The 19494-nt window shown below is 42.4% G+C and overlaps 1 long non-coding RNA gene across 1 annotated transcript in view; it reads right to left on the bottom strand.

Moving 5' to 3' along the window:
* Positions 1–2603: 2603 nt before the first annotated feature.
* LOC118354363 (uncharacterized) overlaps positions 2604–19494 on the bottom strand; it is a 70923-nt gene continuing 54032 nt past the window's right edge. The window contains exon 3 of the long non-coding RNA XR_004814792.2: positions 2604–2678. This is a non-coding gene — a long non-coding RNA (uncharacterized LOC118354363). The remainder of the gene's footprint in view (positions 2679–19494) is intronic.

The following is a 19494-nucleotide window of genomic DNA, read 5'->3' as shown; positions in this document are numbered from 1 at the left end:
TCCTTTCTATTAAAAAAATAAGATCACAGAGTCACCTTTTATTGCTGGATCTTCCACATAATCAAGCAGGTTTCCCCATGAGGCAGTCCAGAATAATAATTTCTCTGTTTTCTCCATCCCTACTATCTCTGTGTTTCTTCTGAGAGAAGCAGCCATTAACAAGACAGATTTGGGCTTCTAGCAGCTCTTGGATAGTTAGAATTCCTCCTTAATCCTTTATATATATGTGACACTGTATATCAAGAAGGAACCAGCTGTACCTTTGGATTGAGACTGGGGAAGAGTATAGAGTTTTTGTTCACTATTGAATCTGTTCTTCCTCATTTTAAAATAGAATATAAGCCTCTCTCACAAGATATCCATATCTGTTTCATGAATATCTGCTCTGTTGGCATACCTCATAGATGCCTAGTCTCACCACCTCTTGGATGAGAGCAGACCTACATCTCAATTCCCAGTTAATTTTAATTTTGAAACAGATATCTTAAGGGTGACATCTTTACACCTAGGTAATGGTAAGACTGTGAGGTTCAGAAAATCTTAATTCAATGATAGGTAGCTAAGGTTTGTGAAGCACATGGTAGATATGACAGATACAACCATAAGTACTTTTTTTTTATCAATTATTTTATTTGACCGACACAACAACCTAAAAGAACCTATTACAATAAGATGAAGAGCTGGAGGGCTGGGGGAGCCAGGTGATGTTCACAGTGTTGCCTAGCTCATGAGTAGTGAAGTTACGATTCAGATCCTTGCCATCTGGGAAGCCAAGGGATTCTGTGGTTCCAGAAGCGAAGCTCTTCACCATCACTCTGCTCTGCATGTCCCAGCTGTCATTACCAGTCTGAGCCATGAGGAAGTCACTGAGCTGCCTTGATACCCTAAAGTGAAGAAGTGAGCAATTGTCTCATCAGCAGTGAACATGAAAACTCTCAGCACACGGACTGTTCTTTATAAGCATAATGGATTACTATTGCATGGAATTGGCACTACCAATAATAACATTGCCAATAACTGCCAATAATAACATTTATTTGAGATACTATAGAGATCACCTTTATTTTTAGCATTTCATATCTCAGTTAGTTATCACATAAACTGTAAGGAGAAGATAGTATTAGTTTTATAATTTTAGAGATAAGGAAAACAGATGAAAAGAGTATACATAATATGATATAATATAGAAAACTGTGCAAAAATACATTTACTTTCTGAATGTGATATTCCTGATCATAAACCTTTAGAGAACCCCTAGTGGAAGCAAATAGTGTTGACTCTTCCTTCATGCTTGGATGATGCTGTCTGCTCATTATTTCATTCTTTCTAAGAGGGTCATAGCAGCAGGTGAGAGAATGAGAGTGACAGGTGCCTCTTCCTCTACCCACCTGCCAATCCACAAAGCTCTGTATGACCACATACAATTGTCTCTTAAAACATCAGACACATGCACTGACATCTCTCCAGGAAGCTTTTCAACCATTGTCAGAGTTTGCTTTCGGTGACAGGACATAATAGACTTGGGGTTTCATTAAGGGTTAGAGCACTCTGAAAAATGTGCAGACTTTTGTTTGAGCAAGAGGGATCTCAGACAAGAGGTAGGATTTACTTGGTCAATGAAACAGTTTAGAAGACTTCCAGAATCGAGGGTTTGTCTTTATTTTTTTTCCCCTTTCTGCCCTGAAGAAATTCTCTTAGGCATTAAAGGGTCTGGAAGGATGAGCAGTAAAGGATGGTCTGGGACACAGGCTAACTCATGCAGGTAGGGATCCAGACGTTGGTATAAAGCTTGATGGTCTCCCTGAGGAAGGGGTCTGCTCAAGGTCAGTAGCTTGGGATGATTAAGAGAAAGGTAACTTCTCTCTAACATCCCTAAGTGCATATGGCCCAAGAAGGGTTTCCAGTTTTCTGGTGAGACCTTGTAACATCTCAGATCCTCTTGAAGGCAAGGCAAGTGAGAAAGTAGGGAAGCTTTGGTATCTGTCTGTGAAAGTCAGGTCCATGGGGATGACATAGTTTGAAGGGTAAATGCATCTGCATTTATGGAAAGTGAACATTTTTCATTGTAAGGAAAACACAAATGACACTTTCTATTTAGGGTCGGGCAATGCTTTTCTCTTGCTTTGATATTTTCATCTTATAACTCATACTCTTTCATTCAGGCATTCAGTAACTCAATAAACTTCCGTGTGAACACTTGTCTGAGTACCTCATCCAGATTAGGGGCTCCCCTTCCGTAATTGCTGTAGTTTGTATGAGTCTTTATTATAGTCCTCTTCACCATTGATGGTTTACCTGCTTCCCTGCCCCTAGGACCTTGAAACAACATAGAAGGCTTCTTTTATTATATATTTCAAGCACCTAGCCATCCCATATCAGTGGTCACATGGGGGCCCGGATGGCAATTTTCTGGCAGGGAGACTCCTGGTATGGTATCAAGTGGACAGTGGGCATCGCTAAGGGGTTGCCTCACCAAAAATTGGAGAAGGAGATACTGAAAGGCAGAGAGAGACAGAGATAGAAACTGCAGAGAAAACACAGCAGAAGGCAGAGGGACAGAGCAAGGAAGAAAGAGAGAGAGGATGCTTTTTCTTTCATTTTTACCTTTTCTGCAATTGGCTCTCTAGCCTGCTCTGGACCACTTTTTTCCTTCTCAGCCATGCAAAATATTTGACTACCTAGGAATAAAACATCAAAACCAAACTTGTAATGAGATGTAGGAAACATTGATGGGATGCTAGAAGCATTCTGGATGTTGTTGTGAGCATGGGGGCGGGGGGGCTGGATTGGGGCAGAGACAATCAGGAGGTAGCAAGGCCCAGCTGCATGCAGCTATTGCATCTGATGGCCATGTGATGATAGTCACTCAATCATTACTTGTATCAGTAAAATGATTATTGATATCAACCAGGCAAGATGAGAAGGGGCAATGGAAGCCAGAGAAGACCTGCTTTCAGCAGGTAATGAGACAATAGTTAGGTTTAATAAGAACAAATTGTCTTAGAATTACTAAGAATTAGCAAATCTAATTAGGTTTGTCTCTCTGATCCTTGGAACTCTGGACTGTCACTCAAAGCTGAGTGCTTTTCTCTCCAGGAGGCAAAAACCTCCCCTAGTCCCTCCTGTCTGCTGTCTGTACTCTGAGCCTGGCTTTGGGCAGAGACACACACATGGCCCCTTCCAGTACTTTCTTCTTCTTCCACAACTCCCTGCAAACTCACATCCAGGGCACTACTTCTTACTATTCTTCACACAATTCTCGAAACTGCAGGAAACAGCACATGACTATATACTGTCTGAGCTCGCTCCCTAAATATTTTATGCACAGTGAAAACCATTCAAGGGTGGATGCCTGTTTGAAGGGATTTTGTTTGCCCTGCAATGGCATGCTGCATGCTCCGTGGACAAGGGCCGAGGGGCTGACACAGCAGGCAGGAAGGGGCTGGCTCCAGCTCGGTCCTCATTCTCATGTCTCCGTTTTCCATCCTGCAGTAGCTCTGCATTGTGTGCCTTTTTGCAGGACCAGATGGGCTTTCATTTCCAGAAAGATGGTGGCAGGAAATGAAAACCTGTCACCAATCACCGCAACTTGTGTGGCGTGGCCTGGGTAAACATGGGCGCAGTTGCTCATGGTTACCAAGCAAGAGAGATGAGAACAACCACCAGACGTCAGGGAATTCTGGTGGAATGAAATATCTGAGACTTTCTATTGGAATGAAAATACAGGGACAACCCAGAAATTAGCCCCTTGCTGGTGATTCTAGGCCTTGAGAGCCTCTCCCCTAGAGGGGACACTCTGGTTGACAAGCAAGGGTCTATATGGTTACAATGAGATTTATTAATGTCAATAGTAAGTAGTAGTAGCATTAATACTTATAATTATTTGTGGGATAGGCAATTATTGCAGACTAAATGTTTGTATCCCCCTGAATTTCATATGTTGAAATTGTACCTTCCCAACATTATGGTATTAGGACATGGGGCTTCTGGAAGGTGATTAGGAGTAGGAAAGGTCATGGAGGTGAAGCCCTTATGAACAAGATTAGTGCCCTTGTAAGATTTGAAGGAGAGCTTGCTTCCTCTCTGCTCTTAACCATGTGAGAACACAAATAGAAAATGTCAGTCTGCAGCCCACACAAGGGTCCATCAGAACCTGATCATGCTGGCACCCTGATCTCTGACTTCCCAGCCTCCAGGCCTTTAGGAAGTAAATTTCCACTATTTAGAGGCTCCCCAGTGTAGGTGCTTTGTGCTAGCATCCAGAAGGATGACAGCGGGCATTACTAAGCCCTTGTTCTCACAGTACTGGGGTCATCACTCTGTATGTAGTGTCTTTGTTCTTCCTCATCACAAACCTATGAGTTATTATTTTCATTTTATGGACATGAAAGAAAGTTCAGAAAACGTCATCCATTTGTCCAGTGACTTGGGAAGCAGTGGTGTGGTCCTCTGCAAACCGAAAACATGCCCTTCCAGTTCCCATATCTGGGGAAACAGGAAAGCCAGAGGTGAAAATGGCAAAAGTCAGGATAGTTGAGTTGACACTAGGAGAGTTTTCCCCAGGGAGGTTTTTGTTGTTGTTGTTGTTGTTGTTTTTTCTCCCCAGGGAGGTTTATGTAGAAAGTGAGTTTATTTTTTTAATTATTATTTTATTTTTTATTATTATTTTTTAAATGTGTTTAATGTCTGGGGTGGTATGCAAATAATAGCGACTGTACCTCTACCACATGCCAGGGTTTGAGAAAGTTATTACTAAACATATATTGTCCAGGTAAACAGAATCTACACGTTTGTGAAGAGGTACTTTTATTTCCCATATGGGAATCAGAGAAAACTAGACTTGTGAGGTTATGCACTGCACCCTGGATCAGGCTGCTGCAGAGTCAGACCGGGATTCTGTGCTCAGGGTTCATCCCTGGCCATCCTGCTAAGCCGGCTCTGAAGATCTCCATGCTGATGCTTTTCCAGTGCTCAGCCTCCCACATGAATTGAAATTCCTAAGAGTGACTGCCCTGGCTTTCTTGGCTTCCTTATGTCACCATCTCCAGCTTCATTTCCTTAGCTCTGCCTTTCATTTCCTTCAGGGGCAGTGCCCTGAAAAGCAGCTTCTATGTGCCTTTGCTTCTTTGTCCTAATTTGCATAAGGATTATGCTGCCACTTGCACCATCTCTCTGGAGTCTTTAATGCTCTTACCTGTCAGTGGGCTGCTCTATGGGGATGTAGGCCTCCTAGGGGAATGGTAGCCCATCTTATCAGAGCAATACTGCCTGCCTTGTGGAGAGGTCAATGGCAGTGCATTTTAGCTGAACTGGTCATTTCTTGAATAAACCAATGGACTGACATTAGAATTAGATGATTCTTGAATTCTCCAGGCCTCGGACATGTGTATCAGGTCACTAAGAGTCTCCTATTTAGCCAGAGCCATCTTTGGGTTGCCCACACCAAACCTGGCAATCTGGGTAGTCATGTGATGGACAAACACAGAGATGCAAAGTTGCTTAAGTATTTGTTGAATGCCTGATCTGCCTTGGGCCTTGGGCTAGGCTGTCCTTGGTGAGTGACTAAGGGTGAGTGGTTTCTGAGACAATAAGCAGAAAGCATGATTTGTTCCTTGACTTCCCCTTATGGAAAGATAGATAATGAGAAGACTGTACCATATCTTATAAGAAAATAGCAGAATATTCCATATAGTAATCCATTTTCCCAATATGATGATTTCCACATTGACCACCAAAATAAAGTCCTCATTAAAAGAGCAGGATTGACCTCTTAGGAAGGATTAAAACACCCCCAACACACACACATGCACATACACATAGACACATATACATCTATGCATACTTATTACCCCATACATGTGAACATATATAGCACACACATGTGTACACATACATACGTGCAAGTGCACACAGGCATACACATGTATGTAGATACACATATAACTGTATATACATATAGACACACATACACACCCACTTGAACACATGCTCACATAGGTACACATGAAATTCCAAAGAGCTGTTTTGTCTGTGTGCTCCAATAGAAGACATTACTGGAAGATGAAGAACATACTGGGCACTTAATAATTATTTGTTGAATGAAGAAGTGAAACCAAAAATGTGATGCATTGAGAGTAACATCCACTTGTGAGTAAACATGCCTGTGTTGGGAATATAGGTGATGCCAGTCGATACAGGTCATTTCTCTGGGTGGATCAGGTGCAGTAGTCCTGACATATATTTTTTCTGTTTCAATTTTCTCATGATGAAAAATTGGCAACTGTAATGGATTCATCTTTGGTAGATATTTCAGAATTCCCATGGCTGGCTTTATACACTTTTGAGAATTCTTTTTTTTTTGAACATCCTAACATTTCTGAAGGAAATATTTTTCCTTTCTATGAGCTGCAGTGAGCACACACCATTCTGATCTCCCCTTAATGTTACAATAATGAGAAGTTCCCAGAACAAGAACCAGGTAACTAGAAATGGGTTAATATGAGAAGAAATATTGAAGAAATAAGATGAATGAATGAATGCACATAAAACACAGAGACACACACAAATCTTTCTTAGTGGGGAGTGGGCTTGGAGAAACACTGCTCATATTCATGGCTATTTACTACACTTTCTAGTTGCTAAACCTTTACACTTCATAACATCTCTTCCCATCAATACTATTAGCATTATTTTATAGAAGATGAAGAGATTCAGACATAACAATAACTTCCCTTAATCACACAACTACTTAAGTGTCAGATCAGTAGTTGAAACCTGTGTCCTGTTCTTTCCTATCACTGGGACTTGCGGACTGTGGCTATTACTTGGTTAGCCATTGATATTTCATTTAGATGTTTTAGGGGCAGTGTTTCTGTCCTCATGGCACCACATTTATGTTTTAGAAGGAAGGAGATGTGTGTACTATCTACCATCTCTTAGAATCTCTACCTTATGGAAGGCAGGGGCTTGGTCTGGGGAACCCCTATATTCTGCCTCTGTTCCACTACTGGGAACCTAGTACAGATCCTGAGAGGGTTGCTGAATAACCATTTTGAATGATAGAAAGAAAGTCACTCAATTGATGGGAAGCCCCTGGTAAAATGTGAATGCAGTTCCCTTAAATTGGATTTAAAAAGTGAATTATTTTCATAGGGATTGCATAGTTTAATAAAAATCTTAGAACAGAGGTAAGGTGATTGGTTGAAGGTGGGCACCAGGGAAAGCCAGAGTTTGGCTTGGAAATGGGGTTAGGATGACATAGAATGGGCTTTGGGGTAGGAAAATGATCTTATGTGAATGTGGCAATAATATGTTATATTCCCATCTCCTCACCGGAGGACATGTGGACACTTTCATAATTCTCCTGCCTCCAAAATGGTAACATGTGCCTTCTTGTTGCTTGAAGGCACTGAGGACAACTGGCATATAAGGCTCCTTCAGTCTTCTAAAAAAGCTGAGGAAGACCTTGGAGAAGTATAGGATGACCATGATCATAACATTACTATGATAGCTCTTAGCTTTAAGAAAATTTTCCATATCAGTGCCTACTTGAATTCATGATTCATAAGAAAGATGCTGCGGTCTACATGTTATTGGGTCAAATGATACATGTCAGTCAAGAAGCATCCTCAAGTGAAATTGATTACTATGCATAGTTTTCAAGCTGAGTACTAAATGCTATGTACTAAGTGATGTATGAAAGGAACCCAAATTAATTAGACAACATTTTATCTACATATAATTTATGAAGGAATGACACTAAATACAAAATCATATAAGAGTCAACTTCCAAAGAAACCTACAGCACTTTCCAAACATGTGGTAGTTGGGGATTTTGTTTTTCTGGATACTGCCTTGAGTAAATTAATCATAGCTAGCAATTGGAGCTTTTCTTCTATTTTTTTTTTTTTTTACAGAGATTTTTCCTAAAACTGTTGCCTTAACAGGATTTTATCTGTATAAAAACTGAAAGGATAAACAATGTTGTAAGCCAAATTAAATTAATATCTGACATCTGGTGCCCCTAGTATGTGTGCAGAATATCATGCATTCTCTGAGCTATGTGATGATGGGAAGTCTCATGATCTCCATTTTACGGGTGAGAACACTGCAGCCTAGAAGAGGGGATGACCTTAAGTCAGAGAGCAAGAAAAGGAAGGAGCTGCAAAGGAAACCCAAGAATGTCCAAATCTAAACACTCTCTTGTCCCTTGCGATGGTGTTAATCAGCATCTTGTGTGGGACAAGCGGTGAGCTTGAAGTTCGTTGCCTCCTCCCCTTCTTTAAGCAGTTAGTACATGGCTTATCGGGAGTTGGGGATGAGCCATCATCCCATTCTAAGACCATCTCAAAGGTCTGGAGAAACACACAGATCAGACCCTACTGGCTTCTATCCTTCAGAACTCACCAGTCCTAGATGGGAGTTGGGGAAGGACCCTAGCTATGCAAGCCTGCCACATGGGAGACCATGCAGAGCGTCCACTGAGGCTTGGGGTGCTCAGGGAGGTGAAGAGACAGATGGGTGGTGAGAGAGGTCAAAGAAGACCTAGGCAGGTGACACTTATCCAGATCTGAAAAGATGAGTAGAATTTGTAAGTCACCCAGGGTGGGAAGGGTAGTCTGGATGGAAGAGATAACTCATGCCCTGGTGCAGAATTGCAAGAGCATTATGGAGCCACAGTGGCTTGATGGAGCCAGTACAGGGGGCTCAGGGAAGGTAGAGGAGATGTCAGATAAGGGAGAACCTAAGAGGCCAGGGAGACAGGGGCCAGTGAATGACATCCTTGTATTCAACGAGAACAGTCTAATTTCCTCCTGCAGGGATGGAGGGTGCAGACTTAACATGGCTCTTTGCCCTGAGATGCACCATCCACTGGATGCAAATTAATGTTGCCAAATAGTCTCTCTTTTTAAAGCTTTCCTACTCTGGCATGAGACTAAAAGAGAGGCTTGTATAAAGGAGGAGCAAATTGATTCAGGAGCCATGTGCCTGTCTGCCTGGGGCCAAGGATAGCCAGGCTTCTTTCCTCCAAAAGCTGTGTGCTGGCAGTTCTGACAGCCCCTCCGTCACCACGATGGGCATCCAGGGTTCAAGGAGTGAGCAATGAGGGGGCCCGGCACCTGAGACAGAAACACACATACACCCAGGGAAGGTAAATGATTGTACACAGGACATTTATCTCTGAGGTTGTTCCTCCAGCAAAACCAATTACTGGCCTTTTCCTTGTGAACGTGCACCGAGTATCAACTGGTCGGGGTCTGGAGAGAAAAGATGCTGTGATACATCTTTGTGATATTCATGAGTCTGCTGAGAGTTCCAAAATGAGGAGTTTTGTATTTGTGGGCTCCTGCAGATAAGTGGGGGGGGGGCGGTGCCAAGGGCATTTAAGAGGAGCTCTGGGGAGGAGGGTGTTGAAGTGGTGCTCTTACCCTGGATGCACTTGGGAATTGCAGGCAGAAGCTGCAGTCAGCCTGGGAGAGGATGAAAAACTGATGGTGTGAATTACATGCCCGTCAAAGGACAAGTTCCCAGTCCTTTAGACAGAACCGCAGGAAGTCTTTCTGCTGAGCTCCTGAGCTGCAGGGGAAGGCCACCTGAAATCATCATATTACATTGGAAAGCAGACCCAGATGTCCTAGGGAGCTGCAGGACTCACCTCTACCTCTGCCAGGCAGATGGTACCATGAGATGTGTTCATGGTTCATTTTGCCAGGCTTTGGTGTCACAAAGAACCATCTCTTAGCTGTGCTGTCAAGAGGGAGACTGAGATGGGCATGGAAGCAGCACTGATGCTGTGGCTTCTTGTTGCCTTGTTGTCATTAGAAATTTTCCAGCCGCAGGCCTGGGGATGGTGACAGGGATCTTGTGTCACTACAGGGGCATGGCCCTCCATTCACCACTGCCCTCCCCATATCCCTCAGTTCTCTGTGTGAAGACATCTCCTCCCTTTCTGTCAAGGCAGCTGTGATTTATGGTGTAGTTGCTGTGCTGCCCAAAAGGATCAGCCAAAAAGGACCAGGGGGATCTAAACAACCAGCCAGAGGAACTCCATTGCAAAGCAGTGTGCCCATGGCAATGTGTCTGCCCCGAGGGGCTGCTTTTTGCTAGTAGGTTCATGGAGACCCCATAGACAGGTGCTGGTTTTGCTTCTGCCCTCACTCCTCTTATGCTCCCAGAGCTGAATAGGGGCAGAGTAGACACAGGCCGAGTGAGGTGGGCAGCAGCAGTGGGTAGGATAGGAAAGATGGGGAGATCACACATCCCATAGTCCCGAGCCACATTTACAACCCTGACCTGCTTTCCAAGGGACTTAGCTACATAAATAAGCAAATATAATAAGCAGATCCACAAAATTGTGTTATAACTGACAAGGGTGTCAGAGACTCTCTCTCCTGGAAGATTGTAAACCAGTAGGTGGCAGACATACTTATGTGACACTTAGAATATTTATTTGTTATTTATTTATTTTCATAGGACAATTTCCCTAAATAGGTAGGCTTCTCTCAGGGCTCCACTGGTCCCATCCAACATCATGTCCCGTTTGCTTTGACCATTTGCATAACCACCCTGGTTCTTGGAAGCATTTGAATGTGTGATCCTTGTTATTGTTCACTTCATTCATGTTACAGATGGAGAAACTAAGGCTCTGGGGGAAGCGGTGTTACATCCAGTCTACATAGGCAGTCTCTGGAAAGGGTCAGCCATGGAACTGGCCTCTTGACATTTCTGTCCACTACTATTTTCTTCACTTAGAGATGCTTTCCAAGTCTTGAAACGACCACATTGCTTTTATTCCAATTTGAGCTTGACCTTAACCACCTTTGTGGTCTCACTGGGTCCTGCCAGGCTGCAGACTTTCTTCCCCTTGCAAAGAGGAAGTAGCGTTGACAAGATACACCCAGCGCCTTCTTTCCTATCTCCTGAAGGTCTAGAGTGATACACAAGTACAATGAGTTGGGAGTGACATTAGGGTGGCCTCCTTTACTCTGAATGCAACTCTTTGTGGCCCTGACAAATTCCTGCCTACTCTGCTTCTACATTCCTCCATCCCCTGTTTGGCATTACTCAGCTTCCCCTTTTCTGGATGATTCTTCTAATCTCCCAGTCTTGCTCAGTCTATAGTCTATTGAGTAGCTGATATTTCTTCCTGGCTGATTCAGTTCCCAGAAGTGGGGTTTTTGGGGTTCGTGCACTATCCCTAGCCTCTTAGCCACCTTTCTTCCTATTGCTAACCTGTTGTTCTTTTACCATGGAGTCTAAGTGTGCTTCATCTTTCTTCCCAGAACTTTCTAGATCATACATTTTTAAGAGCAGAAATATGCTTTAAGTATCGCCCCTCATAATTTTCCGTTTATGAGGGTTTTGAAACTTATACTCCAAATGACCTGGAGTGAGACAGGCAGAAGGAGACGACTGTCCTCAGTTTGATGACTCAAGAACATACCCTGCTTTACTACTTCATTGTCAATGTTCATAGTGCTGCTACCTCATGGCCTCCTGAAGGAATTCCCAAACATGCATCAATACATCTATCCATCTGTGCATCTGTCCATCCAATAAATGTTACACTACAAAAATAGTGAGCAAATCACCACCAGTCTTTACCTACATGCATTTCATCTAACTTGGTGGAGGGAGATGGATAATAAGGAAACAAATAAATGGACAAGATAGTTTTTAAGAGGACTACATGCTATGGAGAGGTGTAAAACCCAGGGATGTGAGAGAATGTGATGGGTTTGGGGAGGCTTCTTTAGACTGAATGGTTGAGAAAGGCCTCACTAAGGGGGAGATTTTTGACCTCCTTAAATGTGCAAAGGAATCATATGAAGTTCTGAGGCAGAACACACATGTGCAAGAGCCCTGCAACTGACATTAGTTTGGCAATGTAGGGGAAAGGGAGGAAGGCCGGTGTGTTGAAGCACAATTATAAAGTTGGAGAATGGTAAGGGTTGAGGTCAAGGAGCTAGAGAGGGCCTAGAGCATGGATACCTGATAAAGAATGTGGAATTTTTCTCTAAATGTAATGAGAAGCCGTTAGAGGGTTGTAAACAGAGACGTGATTTGATCTAATTAATGTTTTAAATATATTACCGAGGCTGTAAGATGGAAAGTGGATATCAGGGACATTTGCATTCTTCCTCTTGCTTGCTTTGACAAAGTCAATTGCCATACTGAAGAGGACCACATGGTAAGGAACAGATGGGGACTTCTAGCCAATAGCCAATGAGAAGCAGAGGCCTTCCTTCCAATAGACCACAACAAAGAAGGTTAGCCTCGACCATGTAGATAAGCCCGGACACGGATCCTTCCCCAGTCAAGCCTTCAGATGAGACACCAACCCTGGCAAACAACTTGACCATAGTCTTATGAGACACCCAACTGTTCTGTGCTTAAACTCCTGACCCAGGGCACCCCGGGTGGCTCAGCAGTTTAGCGCTGCCTTCAGCCCAGGGCCTGATCCTGGAGTCCCAGTATCGAGTCCCACGTCAGGCTCCCTGCATGAAGACTGCTTCTCTCTCTGCCTGTGTTTCCACCTCTCTCTCTCTCTCTCCCTCTCTCTCTCTCTGTGTCTCTAATGGATAAATAAAATCTTAAAAAAAAAAACCAAACTCCTGACTCAAAGGAACTATGAGATAAGAAATGTGTGGGGTTTGAAGTTTGTGTGACTAAATTTGTGACAATCTGTTATGAACCAGCATATGAGCAATACATGTTTGTGTGACTAGTTAACTCTGGATGTTAGAAACCAATCTAAATGGGCATCTAGTCAAAAGCAAAAGTAAGATCTGGAATATTGGGAGGATCACACTCTCAGAATGAATATTGATGAATTCTTTTAGTGATCAGAGTAGAATTAGTCTTTATGGACACAATTCAAGTTTGAATCTATCAGTAGTACATAAGAATTGAGTCAGAGGTTATGTTTTACTTAAGGTCAGTCCCCCTGAATTCTTTTTTTTATAATTTTATTTATTTATTCATGAGAGGCACACAGAGAGACTCAGAGACATAGGCAGAGGGAGGAACAGGCTCCCTGTGGGGAGCCTGATGCAGGACTTGATCCCAAGACCCTGGGATCACAACCTGAGCCAAAGGCAGACACTCAACCACTAAGCCACCAGGTGCCCCAGTTCCCACGAATTCTTATTACTATATTCATTATGTCAGTGATTCTTTTGAAGGGCCTACATCCAAGGATAAAGCACTGTTAATACTAAAAGTATAAACTGCTCAATCTGCCACTGATATTGAAAGACTTCAAAGCTTTGGAGGCCGCATTCATAAAATCCTGGCTGTAAGATATGTGGGAGCTTTTTTTGGAATAGGGTCGTGGAAACAATGAGGGACTTAATTTTAGGGTTAAAGGTTCTGGACCCACCTCTGATGTGTGTGGGGGCAGGGATTTCCCCACAACACCAAGTAATTTTCCAACATGAGCTGTGTGTCCTACAATTCAACTCAATTATGACACTGTCTACCTAGAGACAGTACCAGATTCCACAGGGTAAGACAAATACATCCCCCTCACCTTCAAATGCCAGTCACTGACCCAGGTTGTTACTGTGCTTCTGAACAACTGGCTCCATTTTGAAGATTCCCACTTCTGGGATTCAATTAAATTACCAGAGAACTTCACAGAGCTCTCAAAACATTTGCTCACTAGATTACTGTTTTCTTACCAAGGATATGAAAGGATACAAATAAATAACCAGGTGAAGATAGATATAGGACAAGGTCCCAAACAAGGGAGTCTGTTTGTGTGAAATTTGAGGCTAGGCATGGTGGCATAAGGCAATGTTCTGGTTTCTCCAATCTGGAAGCTCTTCAAATCCCCTCCTTTTGGGTTCTTGTAGAGGCTTCACATCTGGGTGTGACATCATTGGCCACTGCTAATTGATTCAACCTCCAGCCTCCTCTTTCCTCCCAGAAATTAGGGGGGCAGGACTTAAATTTCCACCCCACTATTTATGGTTGGTTCCCCTGGGAACTGGCACCCATCCTTAGGTGCTTCCAAAGTTCACCTCATGAACATAAACCCACTTGTTTTGTAAAGGAGCTTGTTATGGATAACAAGATACGCATTCACCTTTAAGGCTCTGAAATGATTTCAAGGAACTGCGTATAAGATGCCGAATTGTCTTGCATGCATTTGCCTTTTCAGGTCCCCAAATAACCATGTAGGGCTGAGTTCTGTACCACAGAACTTCAGTTTTCAGAGGCTTAATAGAATAAATATTCACTTTCTTTCTTGTGTAAACTTTTCAATGCCCATGTACCAGTGTGGCACCTGAGCACATTTCAACAGTGACTCAAGGATCCAACCTTCTTTCTTTTTAGGACACTGTCACCTTTGGTACCATGTGACCTCCATGATTGCCAGAGATGAAGAGAGTATGGGAAAGACTTGCTTATGCATTTCATCCTGGAAGTGACATGGGTTAGCATCAGTCACATGAGGCCCCCTATATGCAAGGCAGGCTGAGAAATGGAGCCCCTTCTTGGCAGTTACTCCTCAGCCATAGTTCTACATGGGGAAGGAGGCAGTCTTTCAGGGTCCCTTAACGTACCTGTCTTGGGTTTCCACTGAGAAAACTGAGGTTCCAAGAAGTTTCTCAAGATGTTGCTCTGAGAAACTGAACCAACCTTGTAGGTGACAAAGGCAGCACTAGAACATTGAGGACAAAACTGTCAAAAATATGATGTGACAGCTTTCTTAAGGACTTTGGTCTTCCAATTCCCAGGCAGATCTCGTTACAGAGAGGGGCTCTCAAGTCTGAATGACTTGGTCTCAGGCTTGATGCCTCCACTTACTAACTGCATGATGGTGGGCAAGTTCCTTTTCTCCTCTGCTTGGTTTTCTCATTTATAGAGTGGACACCACGATCATATCCACATCAAATGCTTTTTGTGAGAATTAAGGACTTCTTTCATGTGGAAAGCTTTGGTTGGTACTTGGCACATGGTCAGCACCAAGTGTGACCTATTGCTGTTGTTGCTGTTGTGATCTCTGGGTTCTGTTCTGGGTCCATCTGCCTCAGCCTCGGAGCCCTGCGTGCTGCCATCTCATCCTTATACACGATATACTGCTGTGCTCTACCCATCCTAAAAACACAGCTTCCTTCCTACTTTCCGAGCTCTAAGCCACTAGTTTCCCTCTCCCTGGGAATATTTATAATATTTAGCGACCTGGTTGACCAACCTCTATCTTCTCTCTGGAAGAGAGTGGTATCTTGAGCCATAATTATCTCATCATCTTAACACTCTTGCTCTGGCTTCCACACAACAAAGATTTTTCTCACTAGGTCTGTTTCTGAAATAATTATACAGGATTGTTGCATAATCTGCATATATTTTATTCTACAAGTGCCTGAGTTTTAAGCACAATCAAACCAATACCTCAACTTATTGAAATGGTAAAATACATTGGGATTCAGGCATACCTGAGGATAATTAGAACTAGCAAATCCAATTTGTTCCAAGGAATTCAGGTTAATAAAAAGAAAAGATTGTCTTCTTTTGAGTGCTAATCCAGTGGCTGTTTATGAGGGTAATGGGCAGCATACACTTTACTTGCTCCCTTCACCTTGCCTGGATAGAGAAGGCCTAATGTTGAACTTTCAAATGTTAAAGAGGTCATTCATAATTAACTTGCATGCTAGGAATTTTCCAAGTGAATGTCACATGCTTCCAGGGTCACTGACCTACTCCCCTATATCTACATACCCCTTGGAACACAATGGCCCAGCCACAAAATGGACACCACAGGGCCATGCAGTAACATTTACACGTGATATCCCTTGCTATGGGGCATTGCATGCCATCCATTGTTGGCTCACAACACTGGGCCATTGTGGGTTATGCACAGAGCCCACTTCCTGGTTTCAAAGGTCAATTCCGAATGACACTGGACCCTCTTCCCAAATTCAAGGACTCACAAACACCATATCACTCACATGCCTAATAAAGTACAGGGTCTAGGCTCTCATTCCAGTGCTCTTTCTCGTAACCCAAGTTTTCTTCCTTACTGTGTATTTCTAGTAATACTTTTTCATGTTTCTGTGTGTAGCATGCAGAATCCTTAAAACTTTAGTGCTAGAAGTGGCATTACAAATCACCTTGTCCAAATTCCCCATCCTGAGAAAGGAGATGCTCTAGTTTCCTTTATGAATTAATTGGAAAAATGAAACATCCTCTCATATCATCATGACATAAAAGGCAGCCCTAAAGCAAATCACCAAATATGATTTGACAGTTGTGTTTTGGGAGAGCCGTTTAGTACTATATCTCAAAATAGGCAAAGGTACCTGTATGTTGACTTGGTAATTAAACTTCTAGAGTTTTCCCTACACCCTACATCATCTTTCATAATAGTGAAAAAACCTGATAGCTATCCTAATGTCCCTCATTATGGCAATGGTTAAATAAATTATGGCACATCCTTGCAATGACATATTCTCCAGCTATTGACGAAATAAAGTTATTATGGGGAAAATATTTCTTATGCATAAGAAAATGTTAGTAGAGGTTCTTGTGGGAAGAAATAAGACAGAGGAAGGGCATATTAGGAAAGCTTTCACTCTTTATACTGTTTTGTTTTGCTCACATAGTGAAGATTTTTCATTTGAAAAATCAGCAAGAATTATCTAGTGGAGATATCCGTCATTTTTTCATTTAATACATATATATTTTTTAAGACCAAATAAATTGTTATTTTTATAAATTGAAACATATAATTCATTGTAGATGCTTTGGAAAATACAGGTATTCATTCATAATGCTACCACCCACTGCTTTGTATCATATGCCTGTTCAACCTTTTCATTATGCATAATTTTATATAATAAAAATATCATGACTTTTTTCAATGAAAATATGATCACATTGTAAATATCTTTTTATGACTTAAAAGATCAACTTTCCATTATATTAAATAATCTTTTACAACATAATTTTAATGATTTCAAGATATTCAGCTTTCAGCTAGCTTATTAGACCAGATTCTAGCTGTCATATACTCAAATTGTTTCCAGGATTTTCGTATTTATTTAGTTTTTGTTTTGTTATTATGATTATATAGTCATATGTTTTATTCTCCTCCCCCCAAGATAAAATGTTAAAAGTGGCTATAATGGTCTCTGCACATTTTCTAACCTTCTGATAAATACTGCCAACAAATTCCAAAGAATTCCAAATTCTATTGAGTTAATGCACTGGCAGCAAATGAGAATTTTCATTCATGGTCATTCACACTACACGGTACAATGGATACTCACGGCAATCATGAGAATCCTTAAAAATTCAGTAACATTAGCAGGACTTTGTATCATAAAATAGGAAAACTGTCTCCTATCCACTATTGATAATGCAGTAACTTCTGGAAAAGACAATAATGCAAAGTTAGGAAAAGCTCCCTCTCATCTTTCAGTCTTAAATTCAATCAATTCTTACTGAATGTCAGGCTTTCTTTTAGTGACTGGGGACATGACAGGAGGCAAGACCTCAACTCAGCAAATAGAGTATTTTGTAAAACAATTAGGGGAATTAAATAAAGCAAGGAGTTGGTGGAAGGTGCCAGGGGAGCCATGCCAGAATGGCCAGTCAGGGAGGGCCTCTTTCAGGTGATCATAAGGGGTCAGACATGGAAGACCTAGAAAAAGTGCATTCTAGAAGAGAAAATGGGAAGCCAGAAGGCCTTGAGGTCACAGGGAAAGCTCTTGGTTTTGGTGGAAACAACAACAAAAAGATGATTGTGTCTACAGCACAGTGAGTGAGGCAGATGGGGACTGAAAATAAGGGTTGTTGGTGGGCTGAGCAGGGAAGATGGTAAGAGATGCTTCACTCATGGAAAGGAGGGCAGATTGTATTCTAAGTGTAACAGAAAATGATTGGAAGTTTTTTAACAGTAGAGTGTTGCATTATTTATTTAAAGAAGATCTCCTGAACTGCTTGGCAAAGAATGGATTGCAGGAGGTAGGGGCTCAAGTGGCAGCCGGGAGATGTACCAAGAGGACATGGCAACAGCTAATTAAAGGTGATGGTGGTCTGCCCTATAGTGGGAGCAGCTGAGATGGAGGAAAGCATGGAGTCCACATACTTCTTATGGGCAGAAGTGATAGTTCATGGCAATAAATGGAATGTGGGGAGGAAGAGAGGGGGAAAAAGATGTGGTTCCTGGTTCCTGTGGGTTTTTACCTGGGAAACTGGTTTAATAAAATAGCTATTGATCTAGAATGAGAAGAATGGAAGGGTGGCAGGTTTGACAGTGGGTTTGGGGAGCAAGAACTCTTGTTCCAGACAAGTTCAGGTTGATATTCCTTGTAGGCATACAAATTCAAGTGCCAAGTTGACAGCAGATGTGTTCTCTGGAGTTCAGAAACCATATAAGGCATGGCAATCGGGGAGGATATTTAAAGCCATGGATCTAGATGAGACCATCAAGAAAGAATGGGGAGGGGAGGGAAGAGAAGAGGAGCAGATGGAAGAGAAGGAGATCATGAGGAGCCAAAAGGCTGAGTCCTGGGCTACGCCGATTGAGTGGAGGGAGGGAAGAGGATCCAAGAGGAGATGAGGAGCAGCCAATGGCATAAGATGATCGCTAGGAAGGAGACATAGGTATTGTGGAACTCAGGAGACGATGTATCAAGAAGGAGGGAGTGGCACTTGTCTGCACTATTGCTTTGAGTACACTTAGTGGAGCAAGCCTACCTCTGCGAATGTGGAAGAAGGTGCTGCGGCCAGCAGAGAAGGGCTAGGGAGAGGACAGGGAAGCACGCTGAAATTGTAACCAAAGTTTGGAAAAAGATATGAAGCTAGAGCCGGGGCATCTGCAATAGTCAGCTGGGGAACATGCCAGTTTGAATTACATTTTTAATGTTAACTTATTTTTAATTTTTTAAAGATTTTTAAAAATAAATTTATTCATGAGAGACACAGAAAGAGAGAGGCAGAGACATAGGCAGAGGGAGAAGCAGGCTCCATGCAGGGAACTTGATGTGGGACTCAATCCCAATACTCCAAGATCACATCCTGAGCCGAAGGCAGTTGTGCTTAACCGCTGAGCCACCCAGGCATCCCTAACTTCTTTTTAAAAATATTTTGTATTCATTTGAGATAGAAAGACAGCGAGGGGAGGGGCAGAGGGAGAGAGAGAGAGAGAAAGACCCCATGCTGATTGTGGTCCTGAGGTGGGGCTTGATCTCACAACCCCGAGGTCATGACCCTGAGCCAAAATCAAGAGTCAGACTCTTTTTTTTTTTTTTTTTAAGAGTCAGACTCTTAACCAACTGAGCCATGCAAGTGCCCCTTTAACATTAAATTCTTATTGCAAAATATAATAGGCATATGTGGAGTCAAGAATAGGCAATGGTGCTGTGTATTTTAAGGAGATGTTCATGAAGCAAATACCTAACATCCATATAGGTCATGACCTAGAATGACATCAGCACCCAGAATCCCTGTTATGCACCTCTTTCTTCCATGTGGAGGTAACCA

This window comes from Canis lupus, chromosome 3 (assembly GCF_003254725.2).
Source record: "Canis lupus dingo isolate Sandy chromosome 3, ASM325472v2, whole genome shotgun sequence".
In the NCBI taxonomy this organism is placed as follows: Eukaryota; Metazoa; Chordata; class Mammalia; order Carnivora; family Canidae; genus Canis; species Canis lupus.
Note: the sequence above shows the minus strand (reverse complement) of the source record. Positions and strands in the feature narration are given on the sequence as shown.